The following is a 13,941-nucleotide window of genomic DNA, read 5'->3' on the forward strand; positions in this document are numbered from 1 at the left end:
ACCACCCTGCTCTCGTGCCCACATGTCCGTTCTTGGCCAGCTGCATTGTTCCAGTGAAGCTCAACGCAAGCTGGAGGAACAGCACCTCATCTTCCGATTAGGCACTTTACAGCCTTCTGGACTAAAGAAAGAGTTTAACAACTTCAGATCATAATCTCTCTCCTCCATCCTCATCTGTTTTTGATCCCCTTTTTTCTTTAATTTTTAAATTTTTATATATATAAATATATATATATATATATATGTAAATATATATTTTTTCCCACCTATTTCTATTATTATTTCAAAAATTTATTTCCATTGTTTTATCCCCACCTTTTAGCATATTTTGATTTTTTCTCCCAAACCACCCCCTCCCCCTACCCCACCCCCACTAGGGCCATCTGCTGCTTGCTCGTCCTGCTTTCTATTCCTAATGTCACCATTAGCATTTCCTTTAGCCCTTCGACCCTTTGTTCATGACATCTTTTGCAATCTCTCCTTTGCCTCCACCTATCGCTGGCCTTCTATCCAGCTTCACCTGTCCCACCCCGTTTAAACAGTATATATGTCACACCACATTTTTACTTCTTTTTAGTTCTGAAGAAGAGTGATACGCACTCGAAACATTAACTCTGTCTTTCTCTCCAAAGATGCTGTCAGACCTGCTGAGTTTTTCTGGCAATTTTTGTTTTTGTTGCATTTCTGTTACTTGTGATTGCGCAAGCAGCTTTATGATTTGTTGAGCAGAACATTTAATAAAAGTTTAATAGATTAGGAATGAATAATTTAATGGGTATGTAAATGCAAAATACTGTGGATGCTGAAAACCTAAATAAAAACAGGAAATGCTGGAAAAACTCAGCAGGTCAGGCAGCATCTGTGGAGAGAGAAGCAGAGTTAATGTTTTGAGTCAAATATGACTTCTTGGTTCCAAGGAGAGTCATGTTGGACTTGAAAAGTTGATGCTGTTATTCTCTCCACGTATGCTGCCAGACCTGCTGAGGTTTTCAAGCACTTTGTTTTTATTTTGTTGTATTTTCACAATGTGACCCTTGTTTGCTAACATCCTGGCTTTGCAACTTATGGAAAAGTGTGGATGGGAAAACTAAAAAAAAAACAAAAAGTGGAGCATAAGTTGCACATCACCCTAAATTGTAAATTTACATTTCTCCTTGGTTCAAATTCCTGAAAATGAAGTATTTCTAATAAAAAAAAGACTATGCAGATGTATTTACAATTAAAATAAGGTGACTCTTGCTGCTTAAAAGTGGCTTTTTTACTCTTCGGCCAAGAGAAAGGGACATGAAGCATTCTGGTGTGTGTACTTGGGACCTGATGCACTATATCTGCACTTTTGATAATTTCTGATAATGGGGTAACAAAATTCCTGTACTTTAATTTATTAGTTGAACAGTCAGTGCACTTGTTGGTTGGAAAGTGTCATCTAGGCTACCTGTTGCTTGTTGGCTGTTAACAAATTCGTGCATTAGATACTAAACCTACACCTAATTGTAATGCAGCATGTGACAACATCATGCTTTTTACTGTTCAATTACTTGTTTACATAACAGGCAATGTAAGAGAAATTTGTTGGGATATCTGGTTAGATTATTTTTAGGCGTATTGTGTAATTATCACAAGTTTTACAGAAGGTAATATGAGCTGGCAGCACTGAGTTACACCACCCTCAAAGGGAGTGCTCAGAGTTCTACTGTTGTTTGAATGTTGATTACATTTTCACTTTAAGTAATACATTTAAAATAAAGGGAATAAACCGAAGTAGAATTGGCTAATTGTGTTTTAAACTAAACAGACACATCTAGTTGTCAGCAGATGCCCCATGGTGTAGCTCATGGAGAGTAAAAGGTTTCATAAGAGCACAGGCGTTTTGCCAAATAATGTTACCAGGAACACTGACTTGATTATGGTTGCCCTGAGAATATCTGAAAATGGGCCCGGGATCTGGCAGTACTAGGAAGGGCAGTCGAGCTCCAACAATATTTTGAGGTGGGTTCTTGAAGCCTAACAGCACTGAGGTTAGTTCCAGAGATTTGGGAACACTCGAGGGGGAAGTTCTGGGAATACTGGTTTAGATTGTGGGATCTGAGGTCCATGGGAGAAGAGTCTGAGGTCTGAGATTTGGGAGTATTCAGAATATGAGCTAAGGGTTTGTGGGCATCAAGTGTGGATCCTAGGATGTGGGAATAAAGCAGAGAAAGTCTAAGGAGGGATTGGACAGATGGATTTTGAATTACATTAAATAAAGAAAAAAGAGGCTATGTACTTGAGGAAGAATAGGAAAGGAAATGAAACCTATGTTTTAAAGTAAAGGAATAGAAGGGACTTGGTTTTCAGATGCACAAATCATTTAAAGTGGAAAGTAAGTTCGTAAAACTTTTTTTTAAAAAAAGCATATGTGGCATTTGGTCTTATAAATAGGGACACAGTATGAAAGCAAAATGTAATGCTCAACCTATCTCTAGTTAGGCTGCAGGTAAATATTATGTTGAGTTTTAGACACCTGTTTTAGGAAAGATGTCAAGAAGCGATACAAGAATATATTTATTCAGATGGCACCAGGGTTGGAAGATTTTAGTTATGAAGAGAAAATAGAGGCCATTTCCCCTGTTTCGGCAGTCTAGAGCTAGGGGATATAACCTCAGGATAAGGGTGTGCTGAGAGGAGGGGGAATTTCTTCACCCAGGGTTGTGAATTTTTGGAATTCTCTACCTCAGAGGGCTATAGATTTACTGAGTATATTCAAGGCTGAGGAATAGATTTTTGGAATCAACGAATTACGGGAATCAGGCTGGAAATTGTTGAGGTCAAAGTTCAGCTATGAAACTATTGAATGGTAGAGCAGGCTCGAGGGGCCATATGGCCTGTTTTGCTATTTATTATGTTTTGTTCTAACTGGTGTCCTCTTCACTAGACTAGAAATTAAGAGGAAAAGTTTATAAAGGTGCTCAAAATTCTGTGGGCTTTGGTGATTAAAAAACTGTTTCCACTAGGCAGTGAACAGCTGGAGGATACAAATTCAGGCCAGTCGCTTAAAAAAAAAATGGTTAAAATAATTTTTTCGACAGAAATTTATCCACAGCCACAGGAAGTAGGCAATTCAGAAGATGCTTGTCAGGATTTTCCCTGCAATGGAGAAGAGGGAAATATTTTAATAGTTTCACAGCATGATTTATTGCCCTTCTTGAAGATAGTTACAATTGTCACATTCCTCCCAAATTTGTAGAATGAATGCATTGAGTCTTGATGTGCAAAAGCTCACCAACTTTGAAGATCTCAGCTGGAATACCACCAGGCCTGCAGGCTTTGTTGCTTTTCATCCATTTGAATGCTGTCAATGGTGGTTCACATATGGATTCTACCACAGGGGACTGGAGATATCAGCTGCCATTGTGGATTCATGGTTGAGGTGCTGTTGAAAATGTTCTTTCCAATGTTGACGGATGGCATTTTCAGATTCTCTCTATTAATACGAAAACTGCAAGAATACAATGGCTCCAGTAATTGTTGATGCACCTCATAGACTCTAACAGCATCAAGGGGTATGGGGAGAGAGCGGGAGTATGGCATTGAGATAGAGGATCAGACTTGATTATAATGAATGGTGGGGCAGGCTCGAAGGCCAAATGACCTACTCCTTCTATTTTTCTATGTTTCTATTCCCGAAAACAAATGCACAGGGTGCATACTCAATCCAAGTCTCTTTTCACAAAAGCAAAATACTCCAGATGCTGGAAATCTGAAATAAAAACAGAAAATGCTAGAAATACTCAGCAGGCCAGGCAGCATCTGTGGAGAGAAACAGTTAACATTTCGGGTCGATGACCTTCCATTTACTCTTTCTCCACAGATTTTTTTTTCGAATCGCAAGTGATCAAGTATTATTTGATCCTATATTCCATTTGCATTTGTCCACAATTAATGATAAAAGTAATGCTAGTTTTGCCATCATCAGTGCCCAATTACTCCATCTTTATGACGTTGTAGCCCTCTATAACCTTCCCAAATGCAGCATGCTTTCCGCCCAGCCATGGAGTATCTGCAGTGCATATAAAGAACTGGGATCCATTTGTACTTGGTCCAACATTGGCCATAGACAAGGTACCATGCCCCATGTGCTTCGGTTGGAAATTCTCATCAGCAAATGTTTCACTGTAGATGGACTTCCCACCAGTGCCGTTGTTCTTTGTGAAGTCACCACCTTGGTATGTGAAGTCGGGAATGATTCTGTGGAATATCGAGCCCTTGTAACAAAATCCCTTCTCACCAGTGCACAACACATGGAAATTTTCTGCAATTTTGGGGACCACATCAGCCTGAGCTCCATGTCGATGCAGCCCAGGGTGTTGCCTCAGGAAGTGACGTCCGTGTAAACCCAGGGTTTTTGGTTGTTGGCCATAGCGCTGCCAGAATCCTGTTAACTCTGACTCCTGTTAACTGACCTGCTGGGTATTCCTAACAGTTTCTGTTCTTATCTGTTTTTGCAGCTGTGTTTAATAGTGCCACAACAGGTTCTGCATAAAATTTTGGTGGAAGTTTCATCTTCAGATTATGGCTAAAATGACAAGAAAGCAATGTGTAGTTCACTTTCATTTTCGGACAGCTGCCTATTCTGAATGCAATCTGTTGCATATTATAGTATTGTGTTGTGGATTGGCTGTCAACTTAAAAACCAAATAAAAACTAAACCTTATGTCACACTTCAAGCCATGATGAGGAGCACGACACTAAATGCTGAGGATGGTTTTAAAGTTTATTTTTATATTGCTCAGTATTATATACTTCAAAGCCAGCAATCACCAGCAGAAAGAAACAATAAAAATTGCATTTGTATAGCTCCTTTAACATAGTAAAACATGCCACAGAACTTCATTGGAACGTTAGCGAACAAAATTTGACAGTGAGACACAGGAGATGTTAAGACAGGTGCTTGGTTTAAGAGATAGGTTTTAAGGGCTGCCTTTAAGGTGCAGAGAATGGTTTAGAGGTTTAAGGAAGGAAGCTGGGGCCTATATAATGAAGTATCACCACCAATGGTGAAGCAAAGGAAATCAGGGATGCACAAGAGACCAAAATTGGAGGATTGCAGAGTTATCTGAAGATTGTGGGGCTGGAGTTAATGTGCATTGTTTTGTGGACCCAGTTCTGCAAACATTACTGGTTATGACACTTTAATATTGTGGCCATTTTTACTTGAATATGTGAACAGTTAAAAATTTAAATGTGATCTGGAAGACTACCTGAGGCACAGTTTTTATTTTGCTTGTCAATTTTCTCCCTTATCATCCTGAAGGCATTAATTTCTTGCTAGACTATTGTTCCTTAGGAGCCTGACTGTCACTGGTAATTCACCTTAGTATTACTTTTCATTTGTGAATCTTGATGGTGAATGCCATACGTGGAAGTTACACGGAAACAGGCTATTTGGATCAACTAAATTTGTGTTGCCATTGACCTCCATAACTAGTTTTAATCACATTTACTTATGCATTATCTATGCTGTTCGCCTATCCTTTTAAACTTTTGTCCTTCATCCACCTGTCCAATCTAAACTTGAATGATGGGTTGTTTCGCCTCAATCATTAACTGTGCAAGTGAATTCTGCAGTCTTAAAAACTTTAAAGGTGCTTCTATCCTCAGTTCTAAATGCTATGCATTTCATCTTTTATCTGTGGCTATTTGTTCTTCACTCATCAACTACTGGAAACAGTCTGTTCTATCAGTCCTATCCGATCCTTTCGTAATTATCAAATTTGTATTTTATCACCAGTAATTTACGTTACAATGTTAAAAGACCCAACTTTTCAACGTTTTGAACTTCCATTTTCTCATATCAGGCAGCATCCTAGTGACTGCATTTTACCTTCATGAAGCTTCAATATCCTAGCTAGACTGGAGCCTATTATGACACACACTACTCTAACTGAGATCTTATTAGAGGCTTATATAGTCATCAGTATCACTTAGCTTTTATATTCCATACCTCTTGTGATTAAACCTAGAATTGCATAGACTTTTTTTCTACAGCCCTATCACCCTGAAACACTCTGCTTTTAATGCTCTTACACAGCACTGAGCCTATTTCCATTCAGATTATTATTAGTGTTTTTCTAACCATAATGCATCATCTAACACTTACTGACATTGAACCCATTTGCTACTTTTTAGCCCATTCCCAGCCTTACCAACATTCCTTTTACCAACATTCCTTTTCCATTTCTCTTAGCCTTCTAAGCTATACCTTCAGTTTTAATATCATATGTAAATGGCTTTTATCCAAAGCATTGATATATAAAAGCAAATAGAAATGGACCTAGAATTGAATGCTGAAGGAGATTGCTCTAGGATAACAACTCTTAATGGTAACATTGTTTACTTCTAATCAATTTTTAACCTAGTTTGCTATCCAACCCCTAATTCTGTATTACTTAATCTCCTCTAGTAATCTCCTATTGCCAGTGTACAATGTATTTCCTAAAATCTGCTGCATTTTCCTAGGGTATTGGTTAGCTCAGTTGTAACAATGGCTAGGATGTGATGCAGAATTATGCCAATGATGTGGGTTCAATCCCTGCACCAGCTGTGGTAATTCATGGAAGCCTTGTCCCTTGGTTGCAGGGTGGTGCCCCTCAAGCTATATATAACCAATTGTGTCTCTATGGAGAGAGATGCCTATGTCCCATTATGGATTATGGCTAATTACGCTCTGCGTTAGGATTTTCAAACTAAAGACAGATCAGCCAAGCCCAATCTATCTATATCCATTCTAAGCCTGTTTGAAAAGCAATCAGGAGCTTTTTCCAAGATCAGAAACACTGAAAATAATTGCAGTTTTCTTGTTCTGAATGAATCCATAGACCAGTGATTGAATGTGCAAGTTGTGTAGCTCCACTGCTGTGGAATTTACCTTACAATAGAAAAGGGATAGATTTTATTATATCAAGAGCTATGGGGATGCTAGAAATGCTGCTTTTAGAAGTGGTCTGTAAAGAGGGCCTTGGATCAATGCTATTTTGAAAATGCCTAACTAGATGGCAGAAATGCTACCTTGCTTTGACATTTTAAGGAAATGTGGCTATGAACAAGCCTCGTTAATTAGCACTGTTAAAAATGCTACTGCTAATACGGATAGCTTAAAATATGCCATTGTTGAGTTCTAATTTCTGAAATGCATTTAAAATTTAAAAATGTTTTGCATTGCAAATTTCCATTGCTATTTCCATTTTGGAAAGCAAGCTAACTGAGCTACTCTCTTTCATTTTCTGAACATGAACCTATCATCTTGTAAACCTGTCACACTTTCACAATGTTCTGTGCCAGGTCGATTGTGACATTTTGGCTACTGTCCATGCAGTAATGACAACAAGCTGTTACTAAGAAGATAATTTAAAAGTTCATGTGGTATGATATCATTAGTACAATATGTTGTTGCCACTGCAACATTTACTAACCCTAGTAAGACCAGCGATAGCCAGGCAGACCCAGCAGAAAAACACTTAACATTGTTCTGAAAAAAAGCCATCATTGATGTGGTTGCCGGCTACACAATATCAGTATTTGCGAGTTGGTGAATGATGAGCTAGAAGAAAATCATTGACTTGAACTGTTTTGTACAGTGAGATTATGGTTTGATCAGGATAATCCATACTTGGAACATTCATGGATCCATATTTACTTCTGGTGCAGTTATAGTACTTGGCCCAACAATTTAGAGATTGTGAGATCAAGTCCCAACCTAGCTGGTTGTGAAAATGAATTTAATATAATTGAGCAATTTGTGGGTCACAGCAGAAAAAGAAAACCATGAAAGCTGTTGGATTGCTGTAAAATCTCATCTGGTTCATTAATGCCCTTTAGGGTAGAAAATCTTCCATCCCTACCACATTACTTCCGTTACACACTTTAACATTTGATGGTCTCTGAGGCAATCCAGCAAGCTACTAAAACAGCTGCTCAAGAAGGACCAGCTTCTCAGGGCAACCAGGGATGGCCAAAAATTAACCTTGCCACTGTTGACCATATGCTGAAAAAATATAAAAACAAATTACCACCCAACATATGTTGTATTTTTATTACCTTGGAAAATGGCAACCTGTATTTGTGAGTTTACAGTAAGCTATAATCCAGCAGATTGCCCGTTTGTTGTTGAGGTCTAAGAGAACGTACTCTAAACTAAATTTAAAAAAAGACTAAGAGCAATGCATTTCAGATGCTGGAAATCTGAAATAAAAACACAAAATGCTGGAAAAACTCGGGTCTAACAGCATCTGTGGAGAGAAAAAAAGCAGTGTTAACGTTTCGATTCCTTATGACTTCTTCAGAGCTAAAGAGAAGTAACAATGTAATTAAATTTTGACTGTTTAAAGGGGGTGGAGCAGGTGAAGCTGGATAGGAGGCCAGTGATAGGTGGAGGCAAAGGAGAGATTACTAGAGATGCCATGGACAAAAGGACAAAGGGTGTTAATGATACTGGCTAAAGGGGTGATAGTGGCTAAAGGATGTGTTGATGGTGGCATTAAGGTCAGAAAGCATGCTCCCAATGTGGTCTCCTCTACATTGGAGAGACCAAACGCAGACTGGGTGACTGCTTTGTGGAACACCTGTGGTCTGACCGCAAGCATGACCCAGACCTTCCTGTCGCTTGCCATTTCAATGCCCCATCCTGCTCTCATGTCTACATGTTCGTCCTTGGCCTGCTGCAATGTTCCAGTGAAGGCCAACGCAAACTGGAAGAACCGCACCTCATCTTCCGATTAGGCACTTTACAGCCTTCCACACTTGTAGTGAATGTTGGTGGACAGTCTACCACCAGAAATTGAGACACGGAGCTCAAGGAAGGGAAGGGAAGTGTCAGAGATGGACCATGTGTAGGTGGTGAAGGGGTGGAAATTGGAAACAAAATTGATAAATTTTTCCAGGTCCACACAAGAGCATGAAGTGGCTCCGAAACAGTCATTGATGTACTGGAGAAAGAGTTGTGGGAGGGGGTCTGAGTAGAACTGGAACAAAGAATGTTCCACATATCCCATAAAGAGACGGGCATACCTGGGGCCCATGCAAGTACCCATAGCCACACCTTTTATTTGGAGGAAGTGAGACAAGTCAAAGGAGAAATTGTTCAGTGAGAGAACAAGTTCAACCAGACGGAGGAGAGTGGTGGTGGATGGGGATTGTTCAGGCCTCTATTCAAGGAAGAAGCTGAGAGCCCTCAGACCATCCTGGTGAGGGATGGGGGCGTAGAGGGATTGGACATCCATGGTGAAGAGAAGGCGGTTAGGGCCAGGGAACTGGAAATTGTTGATATGACATAGGGCTTCAGAGGAATCGCGGTTGTAGGTGGGAAGAGATTGGACAAGGGGAGAGAGAATGGAGTCAAGATGGGAAGAAATGAGTTTCGTGGGGCAGGAACACGCTGACATGACCGGTCTACCTGTTTATGGATTTTGGAGAGGAGGTAGAAGCGGGCTGTCCGGGGTTGGGAGACTGAGGTTGGAAGCAGTGGAGGCAAGATCTCCAGAGGAGATGAGGTCAGTGACAGTCCTGGAAACAATGGCTTGATGTTTGGTGGTAGGGTCATGGTCCAGGGGGAGGTAGGAGGAAGTTTCTGAAAGTTGACGCTCGGTCGCTGTGAGGTAGAGGTCAATATGCCAGACAACAACAGCACCACTCTTGTCAGCAGGTTTGATAATAAAGTCAGGGTTGGACCTGACAGAAAGGAGTGTGGGAAGTTCTGAAGAAGACAGGTTAGAGTGGGTGAGAGGAGCAGAGAAATTGAGATAGCCAATGTCACGCCGACAATTCTCAATGAGAAGATCAAGAACAAGTAAGAGGCCAGAGGGAGCAGTCCAGGTAGAGGGAGAATGTTGGAGGCGGGGGAAAGGATCCGTAGAATGGGGTGAGGATTCCTGCCCAAAGAAGTGAGCATGGAGACGAAGGCAGCGGAAGAAGAGTTCAGCATCGTGTCGAGCCTGAAATTCATTGACGTGAGGGCGTAAGGGTATGAAACTGAGTCCTTTGAGTACTGTATGCTCAACATCAGAGAGGGGAAGGTCAGCGGGTATGGTGAATACACGGCAAGGGCTGGGATTAAAAGACAGGGTGGAGTCAGAGGGACGGATGGGGGTGGATGGTCCTGGATGGCGATGGTATCAATGCTATAAAAGCAAAATACTGCAGATTTTGGAAATCTGAAACAAAAACAGAAAATGCAGGAAAAACTGAGCAGGTCTAACAGCATCTGTGGAGAGAGAGACTGTCCATCAATATTCATTGCAAGCCCACTGACTCCCACAGTTGCCTCGACTTCAGCCCCTTACACTCTGCTTCCTGTAAGGACTCCATCCCATTCTCTGTTTCTTCGCCTCCGTTGCATCTGTTTCGATGATGCCACTTTCCAAATCGGCGCTTTTAACGTCTTTGTCTTCCTTAACCGAGGTTTCCCACCCACTGTGATTGACAGGACCCTCAACCATGTCTGACCTATCTCCAGCGCCTCTGCCCTCACACCTTCCTCTCCCTCCCAGAACCATGATAGGATCCCCCTTGTCCTCATTTTTCACCCCACCAGCCTCCGCATTCGAAGGATGCTTCCTTCCTGTCGCTTGCCATTTCAGTGCTCCATCTTGCTCTCATGCCCACATGTCCATCCTCGGCCTGCTGCAATGTTCCAGTAAAGCCCAATGCAAACTGGAGGAACAGCGCATCATCTTCCGATTAGGCACTTTACAGCTTTCCGGACTTAACATTGAGTTCAACAACTTCAGACGATAGACGATGAACTCTGTCCTCCATCCTCACCCCCTTTTTTCAATATTCATTTTCATTTTTTTTATTTTTCATTTTTTAATTTAGTTATCCACTTATTTTTACTTCATTAATTTTCATTTTTATTTATTGTTTTATCCCTACCTTTAATCCAATTTTAATCTTACCACCGTCCCCTCCCCCCATCCCAACCCCACAAGGGCCATCTGTCACTTGGTCATGTTGTTCTTTTCAGAGTGCTTACCCTTGTCCTGCTATTATCACATCCTGCTTTCTGACCTTAATGCCACCCTCAGCACCCCCTTTAGCCAGTACCAATATCATTAACAGCTCTTTGTCCTTTTGTCCATGACATCTCTGGCAATCTCTCCTTTGCTTCCACCTATCACTGGCCTTCCACCCAGAGTCATCTGCTCCATGCTTCTTAAACAGTATAAATTTCATTACATTTTTACTTCTCTTTAGCTCTGAAGAAGAGTCATAAGAACTCAAAATATTAACTCTTTTTTTCTCTCTCCACAGATGCTTTTAGACCTGCTGAGTTTTTCCAGCATTTTCTGCTTTTGAACCATTAATCTGATCTTTCTATGGCCACAGATGTAACCTGACCTGCAGAGTGATTTCTGCACTTTCTATCTTTAAAAAAAAGACTCATTTTTGTTTCGGTCCCTGTAATTGCACAACATGCTTTGATTTGCATTTTTAATTATTTTCTTCCAAGAAATGGAGGCTTATTTTAACCATCTCTACTGGATGGAAATGTGTAAGCTCTTGAAATTCGTTGAGCTGAATCTGTATAGTGATGGGTAAACCATAGAATTATATAAAATTCTACGATCTATCCATCGCTATTTTGGTGTTATGGCACAGTGGATGGTAAATGCTGAGTTGTTCAAATCCCAGAGGGAAACTTGAAACAACTGCTACAATTATTTTACAATTTGCATTTATTTCAAGTGGCGTACCTTGAATTCAGTAGCAATGAGACCACTGCGTCTTATAAGTTTCTTACCAAACTACATAGGTTTACAGATTACTACTATGATAACTCATAGTTCCCCTAGTTAACCTAATTCCCAGTTACACCTCTGTTAAAGCAACAGTAAAACAAAATAGATTTTAACAGACACATGCAAAGCACCACTCAATACCCTGGACAGAGATATTCAAAGTGAGTTTCCTTAACTTCAGTTCTTGCAGACAGCAATTTGGGCATACTGGCTGGAGGCTTTTCAAACTTGTTAGATCATAGAATGCCTTCCCTTGCCCACAGCCTTCTCTCCTTTATACGTATTTTCCCCTTTGAATGCAAATTCCCATTGTTTCACTGTGGCTTTGTACTTTACCTCTAATAATAAAATCTATTATAGTACCAATTTTACCAGTATTATTTGGGAAAAATAAACACAGTTTCGTTACTTCTCCTGGCTAGATGAAATATTTCACTCCCTCTTTTGAATTCAAGCTAGTCTGGTTTATTTAAAAATGCAAATGTTCCCTTAACACCTCACATTCTAAAACTTCACCCATGTTTAGCTATTCACCTACCCTTTAATGCATTAAAGCCTTTAGATCAGCTGTCTCTAATTCAATTAAGTCCCGCACACACATAGACATATATCCCACTATTACTCTACAATAAATTCCAATTAACATTATGAAAATTATTGTATCATCCTGACAGTTGGGGCCTCCTGTAATGGTGTTAAAATCAATATACAGGAAAACATTGGTCAAAGGAAGTGTGTTGTTTGGCATCCTTGAAACTTAGAGAAGAAATTTCATAGGTATACTGATCATAGATGGAATATAGTAAAATATAAATAAATGAGGGAAACAGGAGATGGAATATCTGTTAGATACTTGTTTCTTCTTGGCCCCTGTTCAGAAAGATGCTGCAAGAGCCTCTGCAGATATGAAGTCATGAATAAACATGGACTTTCAATAAAAGTTCAGTGTTGTTGGTGGGAGGAGGAATAATGTTTTCCACTGTTCTAACTTTTGTAAATTGATCTGTTTTGTTAGTTACTGGTGTGATATAGTTCTGGAGTTATTGGTTATGACTTTTCATTCAGAAATGTAACCTTTTTTAAAAAAAGAAAATCTACTTCTCAAAAATCTACTTCTCACTGTTCCATTGATGATTTAGAATTTTATAGTTAGTAATTGCAAAGTAAGTTGGAGCATATGCTGGATCTTAAACTATATTAATGTGAATTTCAAGTTATTTTGAATGAATTGTAAGACATAACAGATTTGCACTTTGGATGCAAATAAAGCTTTACATTAACTACAGCATACCATATTGTTATGGAAATAAATAAGAACATAAGAAATAGGAGCAGGAGTAGGCCATTCAGCCCTTCAAGCCTGCCCCACCATTCAATAAGATCATGCTGATCTGCCCCAGGCCTGAACTCCTTTTTGTGCCACCTCAACTCCCCAATATTTAAAAAAATCTACCTCCTCTTTAAACACTTTGTGATAAAGCCTCCAGAGAATTCCATTCACTACCCTTTGAGAGAAGCAGTTCCTTTGCATCTCAGTTTTAAATCAGTGCCCCCTTATTCTGCAACTATGTTCCCAGTTCGAGATTTCCCCACGAGTGGAAACATCTCAACATCTACCCTGTCAAGCCCCCTCAGAATCTTGTACATTTCAATAAGATCACCCCGATTCTTCTAAACTGCCTGACCACATTTTAAATGTAGTACCATACATAACGCATATTGTATTAGCATTTTCACTCTCAAAATCTTAGTTTTATGGTTCTAATTCCATTTTAACTTCTGCTGCAATTACGTTTATTTAAAAACATAGTTGCAGATGAAATCTAACCAGAATTACAGGATTTGCACACTTGCACAAAAAGCAAAATAAGATGAATATAGCATTTCTCCTATCCCCAGTCTATAAATTTGCATTGCATTTTCACAAGCACTATGGTGATGAAGTATTCACACTGCTCCAGTTGAATGCAGAAAAACATCTGCATTATGATTATCTACTGTTCTTGCAAGTGTGCTTGTCTTAAGATGGCACTTTGACCTAAAGGGAGAAATGTGAGGTAATGTCTCAAGACGTTGATGCAAGAAATGTATTGCACAAAGTTCTTTTTTTTCAAAAGTGCATTGGTAGCAAAAAGTAAAGTGAGCCCAGTGACAACATTAATAGACA

The 13,941-nt window shown here is 39.8% G+C and overlaps 1 protein-coding gene and 1 pseudogene across 8 annotated transcripts in view; one reads left to right on the forward strand and one right to left on the reverse strand.

The window, feature by feature from the left end:
- Positions 1-13,941, forward strand: part of LOC121290366 (POU domain, class 2, transcription factor 1-like) — a 260,691-nt gene that overhangs the window by 10,250 nt on the left and 236,500 nt on the right. The gene's annotated exons all lie outside the window — the stretch shown is intronic.
- On the reverse strand, positions 3,797-4,405 carry LOC121290369 (annotated as a pseudogene).

Source organism: Carcharodon carcharias, chromosome 18 (genome assembly GCF_017639515.1).
Source record: "Carcharodon carcharias isolate sCarCar2 chromosome 18, sCarCar2.pri, whole genome shotgun sequence".
Classification (NCBI taxonomy): Eukaryota; Metazoa; Chordata; class Chondrichthyes; order Lamniformes; family Lamnidae; genus Carcharodon; species Carcharodon carcharias.